General features: G+C 30.6%; 1 long non-coding RNA gene across 1 annotated transcript; it reads left to right on the top strand.

The window, feature by feature from the left end:
* The first annotated feature begins 1835 nt into the window (after positions 1 to 1835).
* On the top strand, positions 1836 to 4939 carry LOC125853527 (uncharacterized). The gene is made up of 2 exons (XR_007445177.1): positions 1836 to 1952; positions 4159 to 4939. It is a non-coding gene; the product is annotated as an uncharacterized LOC125853527 (long non-coding RNA).
* Positions 4940 to 7607: the final 2668 nt, after the last annotated feature.

Genomic DNA, 7607 nt, shown 5'->3' with positions numbered 1-7607 from the left:
TTTTGCAAATAAAGCAAAAAAGAGCAATGATTTTATAAAACAATATCATAATGATGATAAATCCAGGTTCATGCCTAATAGACTCCCAACAGGAGATATTGGAACCCAATTTCTAGACCTAGATTGTAATAGGGATCTAGTATATATATATTACTCTATCTGTGTTCAACTTAAAAAAGTACCTTCCTAGGAGGGAATCAGTGAACGTTTATGTCAATATGAAGGCTATAACTAATATCATTAGTAGTAAGAGTTTTGAACTCAGTAGTTTTCGCCGTAAATATGGGTTAGGCCCGTTGGACCAGCCTGCTCAATACGTAATTTTATGGGGTTAGAATAATTAAGAACGAGACCTTTTAGTCTGACCCATTAGACTCGAGCAATGTGGGTTGGACGGTAAAACTTGTGTACATCATACCCTCCTTAGACTTAATCTCGTGGGACTACACTAGGAATTTTTTTTTGTAGTATTTTAGATCGATTTTGGTTGAAACAACTTAATTAAGGAATATCATTATTGAATTTTATTGAGCTTGTTTGGAGTAAAAAATTCAAAGTAGATATATTCACTTTTAAAGGTTTGAGTGGAATCTAACAATTAAATTTTTTGAACCAGTAAAGCATTGAAAGTGAATTTTGAACATTAACATAAGTATAAAGATGAAAACAAATACTAACAATTACTTCACTCGTCTCATATTAATTGTCACATTTCTCTTTTACACGTACTTTAAAAAATGGTAAATAAAATGTATTTCAATACTAATTTATCCTTAACCTTTTCAACGTAATCAATATTATTTACCTTAAGAAAACAATTAATTATAAGAATAAAATGAAAACTAATAATTTTATAAATTAATAAATATATTTTTGATATAATATTTATATTTACAATTAATATGAGGGTGTTGGAGAAAAAGTATGTTTGAAATTGGAAAGATGTTTCGTGGACCTTCGTCAAAATAGTTGGTCCAACATGTCGTTCCAAAGGAAAAAAGAATTATTCCATACTTTGAATTTGCATTAATAATATATACTCCCTTCCTTCCAATTTCCTTAAAATAATTATCATTTTAAAATACTAATAACGAATTGATTCTTAATATTAATAGGGTGAGCCTTTTTGTATAAAGTGACCAATGTGGTGATAGCTCAAGAAATATATTTGTCAAATTATTTTTAATATTAATGTTTTATTCAATGGTGTGTAAAATTTTGACGAACACAATAATGAGAAAAATATCTAATTAGACATACATCCATACCATATATATTAATTCTATCTATACTTTCAAATAATGTCGTATCTTACCATTAATTAAGAGTGTCTTACCATATATTAAGAAAGATACACTTTGATACATATATTTTGCTATCAAATATACTAAAATAGGGAGAGAGACAAAGGAAATGGAGAGGGAGATAGTTATGTATCTCAGATACATATGAGAGCGGCAAACAAGATATGAGGTATGCAAGCAGGATTTGTCTATGTATCCTACGAATTCACATAGATACAATGTATCTAGAATAAATTACATATAATTTTGACCCGATGGATCAAGAATCTGTATGTATCTGGATGCACCAAAAACTGATAAGATTCGTAATATTGAAAATTAGAATATACTATAATTTTTTTAAAAAAATAATTGTGCCCTCCACCCACCCAACCAACCAATCAAACCTAACCAATGTGGTCAAGTATACAAAGAAAAAAAATTTGGACCCATTCAGCACAAAGAACTTGTAAAAGGAAGTCTCATGGAAAGACAAACGGTCAAACCAAAAGAAGAGTATAAAAGACTGGTAAAGCTCATTCTATTTCTCTCAAATTAAAATTCAAATACTACCTTTTTCTCAAGGAAAACTAAAATAGAAACTTTTGTGACTTGAGAAATGGGAAAGTACGTAGAGCTATTGGATGCTGGAATTAGAATTGCCGCTAGGTTCAATTCTCATTGTCCTCAAACATCGCGAATGTATTATCATCCTCCCACTCCTAACAAGCTTGATGAACATCAATACTCCGATGATCGCGATCTCCACCACCATAATTACGGTGTTTCTAGAGGCGGCGCAACTGGTGGGGGCGGCACATCGGTGATGATGGGTTATTTTTGTCAAAAAGGATTTATTGACACTGTTGATTTTATTTTTTATACTGTATGCTAGACGCAATTCGTCTAACACGGAACTATACTCACTAATTTTGTTCTTTATTCATTGTTAATTGTAATTAATTACAACGAAAACAAAGAAATTAAATTTACTATTTCAATTTATAGTGATCATTCCCACAACTCTGTTATTTTTATTTTCTACTTTGTCATGCAATGTCACATTCAATATTTTTTTTAATTTGCATTTCTTCTTTATCATGCCACTTTATACGACTTACTCATATTCATTTTTCCCCCTCTTTATCATGACTTCACACGACAAGGCTTATGATTCTCCTCACTTTTTTGTTTCTTAGATATAAGTTATAACAAATGTTTGAAATTGGATAAATATTTCGTGGAAAAGCAAGAATGAATAAGTCAACACCGTTGTGAGTTTTAAGGACCTTCATGGGTAATAGTCAAATTTGTTGGTCCAACATGACGTTCCAAAGGAAAAATTGAATTATTCCATACTTTTAAATTGCATTAATAATCTAATCTCCCTTCCATCCAGTTTCCTTGCCATTTTTAAATACAACGAATTGATTCCTAATATTAATAGAGTTAGACTTTTTGTATAAAGTGACTTAATAACTCAAGGAATACATATTAGTCAAATTAATATGATAAGTATATCGTAACATAGAGAGTAGAGTTAAGCATCATTGAAATAATTAGAGTTCAGAGTTTTCAGAAGATAAAAGTGTTAGATAATTAATTATTTGTATTTATCCAAATTTTGATGAATAGACTTATCTAATATATATGTGTTTGAAATTTTGTGTGACTCTACAAAATATGTTCACTTTGAATTGAGAATCTACAAAGTGTGTTCAATTCCAATTAGGATTCTTAGAAGCTACTCAACCCTAAACCAGATTCTAGATAAAGGCCTCGAGACCCCCAACCCAGCCCAGCCTTGAGGCCCAAAGTCCTTCCCCGACCCCGAGGCACCGTGCCTCGAGGCCTCCCGCCCTGCCCGGCCCCAGCCCCGAGGAAGCGGGCCTCGAGGCCCCGAACGAAAATGACGTGTTATAACTAGGTGCAATTGTGTCACGACCCAAAAAATGACGTGATGACACTTGTCTATTCCCACCAAGACAAGTCAGCCTCAACCTAACGAACGAAAGAAATGCCAAAAGATAAAGCAATAACAAGATAAAAGTAGAAAAACTTATTCATTCTGTTAACACTGAAAATATGATTGTCACGTGTACATGTCTCTAATACAAATTCATAGAATATTCATAGAGAGATCAAAATCAATCATTCTAGTTCGAGAAATACGCCACTAACGGTCCTCGAATCATGAATAAATCTCATGAGAGAAGAATCAAGGTAGGAACAGAATTGTACTCACAATCTTGATCAATAAAATAATGTTTCTTCATATTTTATTTGTGATTGCAATTTATTTTCTATCACTTTAAAATTTGTTGCAAACAATGTAATATGTTGATGAGAGTCCGAAGAGACTAGTTAATAATTTTTCAAAATACCTATGTTAGTGAAAGATATAACAATTTGTACTAATTTTTTTTTTCAATCGTCATTAAAAAAATAAAAGAGAGCAAAATAGAGCATCATTTTGCAGCTTAAAAACGTTGACTACGTGTAATATATTTTGTTAATTTATAGTGCCTTCCACCCACCCACCTACCCAACCAATCAAACCTACCAATATAGTCAAATATACAAAGAACAAAGAAATGGACTCATTCAGTCCTTTTATAATTATAAATCAAAAGAACTTTAGGAATCAATTAATTCAACAACGTGTAAAAGGAACGCTCATGGAAACACAAACAATCAAACAAAAAAAAGACTATATAAGACCAATAAGGCTCATTCATTTTTTCTCAAATTAAACATAAATCCTTAAAAAAAATTTATCAAAGAAATTAAAATAGAGTGATTTTGAAGTTTAAGTGAATTGAGAAATGGGGAAGTACGTAGAACTATTGGATGCTGGAATTAGAATTGCAGCTAGGTTCAATTCTCACTGTCCCCAAACATCGCGAATGTATTATCATCCTCCCACTCCTAGCAAGCTTGATGAACAACAATACTCCGATGACCACGATCTCCACCACCATAATTACGGTGTTTCTAGAGGCGGTGCGACTGGTGGAGGCTCATCGGCGATGATGGGTTTATTTTTGTCAAAGAGGATTTATTGACACTAGTGATCATTTCATTCTTTATACTCACTAATTTTGTTCTTTATTTATTGCTAATTGTAATTAATTACAAGGAAAACAAACAAATTAAACCAATTGTTTGATGAGTTATTGTTCACTACTTTAAATATTGAAAAAGTAAATTTTCATTTGAACATATGTTACCCAGAATCAAGGTGAAACCAATGCATTTACTGCTAACAATCCCGTGATTTTGCGGAAAAAAATGAGAGTTCGGAGCCAAAAAGATCACATTTTTGAAGCTAAATTTCCAAAAAAGACAACGATTTTGGAGATTAACCAAAAGGGACAAAGAGTGGAGTCCTGGAGATAAATGAATTCCATTGATGGTCACACAAACGATTTTGGTGATTTACTTGTAGTTCACATTCCAACAACTATAATATTTTTATTTTCTTCTTGTCGTGCGATGTTACACGACTTACATTTTCGAAAGAAAAAAATCTTACTCAACTTACTGAATACTGCCATTCATGTTTTCCTCTCTTTGTCGTGCCACTTCACACGACAAGGCATAAGATTCTCATCACTTTTTTGTTTCATAGATAATCTCAGCTCATATTTTAAAAATGTTTTTATGCATATTCACAAACGTCTATTAAGTAAAGAAATTAAAGGCATACAAGATTTTATATCTTTCCACGATACAATATACTAGTACCAGCCTACCAAGCTCACCAAAAACGATCAAAAGGCACATAAACAACACGAAACATAATATAAAACACAAACAAATCGAAATTACTATATATAGAGAGAGAAAGCATAGTTTAACGAGCATATTATGCATTTAACATTAGGGATATTTCTAATTATAACCAAACTCCTCCCTTTATTCTAGAAAATATTTTCTTGGAAAATAAGTGGGTCACTTACTTGTTTTCTAATGTTTAGTAAGTAAGCAAGAAAATATTATCCTAGTATTTAGGATATGTTATCTAGCAAAATTTTATGGATGCAGGTAGGGATGGAGAGCGGGAGTTCTAGTGGCAGGGGATCGGATGGTCAAAGGGTGAAGGGTGGAGGTGGAGGTGGGGGTGGGGAGGAGACAATAAACTTGAAACGTCACTTATGCAACTTGTTTTCCCTACTTCTATTAGGAAAGTTATTTTCCTCATTTTAATGAGTTTATTTTCCTAAAGTCCTAACCAAACATAGAAAAATTAAAAAACATTTTTCCGAAAATATTTTCATCCTGACCAAGCACACAAATGTATTTGATTAGTCTTTATAACCCCTCCAATCCCAAAACTTTTGGGGTTGTCCATGTTTACTCTAAGTTAGTATTGTGGTGTAAATTGCAATTGTAAGGGTCTTTATCTAAGAGGCCTTTATATTCTTGTCTAATGAAAAAGTATAGCATAGTAAATTTTAATTCTTTCTCATTTTATTGGTGCTTGTTACTAGTTTGGTCCTATGCTACACTAACCAACCCATAATAATTTGGACTTTTCATATCCTTGTCTTGTTTTCTATATACAAGTTGATGGAAACGATTAGATATGTGGGATTCCTAATTTTTGTCAAGTCCTAATCAAGTATGAATAAAGATGGAAAAAAAAAATATATATATATATAGGAACGTGTATGGTATAAAGATTTTCATGTGCAGCTTTATATTTCAAATAAATAGTACTACTCCTTAGGGGTATGGTCGGGTTGGTTCGATTTTTTCAAATATCAAATCAAATTATTTGTGTTGGATTTTTAAAATTTATAAACCAAACCAAACCAATAAAACTCGGGTTTTTCAACTTCGGATTTTTTCGGATTTTTCGGATTTTCGAGTTTTTTCGGATTTTTTCTGGAAAAGTATTCATACAAACATATAATTTACTTGTACTTCAAATATTTCTTTAGTCCTACCAAAATACAACTATATAAGGTGTTTCTTAAGAAAATAACACAAAATATTATATGAGTAATGATACTAAAATATCCAACAAAAAATAATAATAATGAAATCGCATAAAACAAATATTGCAAATTAACAAGTCATAATGAAAATGATCATAATTTAAAAGTACTAAATCATGCTAAAATAAGTTTAATAAGTATTAGTTACATGACTAAATATTAAAGGAAATTAAAATTAGATTATGTATTTGAATAAACCAATGTAAAACCATAGAACAAATATTTAATATTATTGTCATTCTTAGTGTTGAATTGATTTTTTTTTCCTTTAGTATTAATTAAATTTTGATCTAAGCTTTATTATAATTACCAATATCTGTGGACTATAATCTTTATTGAACCATTTAGAATTCTAAGTTTCAAACTTGAAATAATAATATATTAAAAGATAAAAACTATGAAAAAGTATAAGAAATATTTAAAATTATATCAAAGTAAATATTTTTATGTATAAAATAAAATTTTAAAATTATATATATAATGTCGGATTGGTTTGGTCTCGGGTTGGTTATTTTTAGTTAAAACCAAACCAACCCAAATATAGTCGGGTTTTTTTTCCAATACCAAACCAAGTCATACCAACCACTAGTCAAAAAAAATTTCTTGGTTTGACTCGGTTTGCGGTTTGATTTGATTTTGTATACCAGTACTCCTATATATCTGTTGGTTGAAGTTTCGACCACTCTTCTCATCCTTATACTTAGCCTCTTCATGTCTTTTTTTCGTTCTCTTTTACTTGTTCACTTTAAGTAGCTAAGGGCCATTGATTAGGGCATATAGCCTAGGCCTTTGTGTTATCCAAAAGAATCAGTATATGAAGGAGAATATAAACCTTAGCCTCCGAATTGCCAAATGAAGAAATGATGCATATTGTTCTTATATACAAAAGATTATAAAAGATAATATTAGATTACTTGTACATTTTGCATTTTTCTTTTAATTCCTTTAAAATGTTAATTAAATGTTTATTTTATTAAGTTATTCTTATTGATGGTATTACTTTGAATTAAATCTGAATTTAAATTTTTTTTTTTTTATTTGCTAAATGGACAAATAAAAGAAAATGAAAGAGTTAATTAAGGAATTGTTGATGTATTTTACCTTTATATTTTGCACCTTCATTTTTCATTTATAAACTTTGATTCAATTGTTTTTTACTACAAAGGGTTGGAGCTAGGGTGTCACAGGTCGGTTATTGGTCAAAATCAAAATAAAATAAGTTTAATCGGTTTTAAAATTATTAAAATCAAACCAAACAAAATATAATATACATTTATCGATTTTGGTTCGATCGGGTTCGATTATTCGGTTATTAACCATA

The sequence above is a fragment of the Solanum stenotomum genome, chromosome 1 (assembly GCF_019186545.1).
Source record: "Solanum stenotomum isolate F172 chromosome 1, ASM1918654v1, whole genome shotgun sequence".
Lineage (NCBI taxonomy): Eukaryota > Viridiplantae > Streptophyta > Magnoliopsida > Solanales > Solanaceae > Solanum > Solanum stenotomum.
Note: the sequence above shows the minus strand (reverse complement) of the source record. Positions and strands in the feature narration are given on the sequence as shown.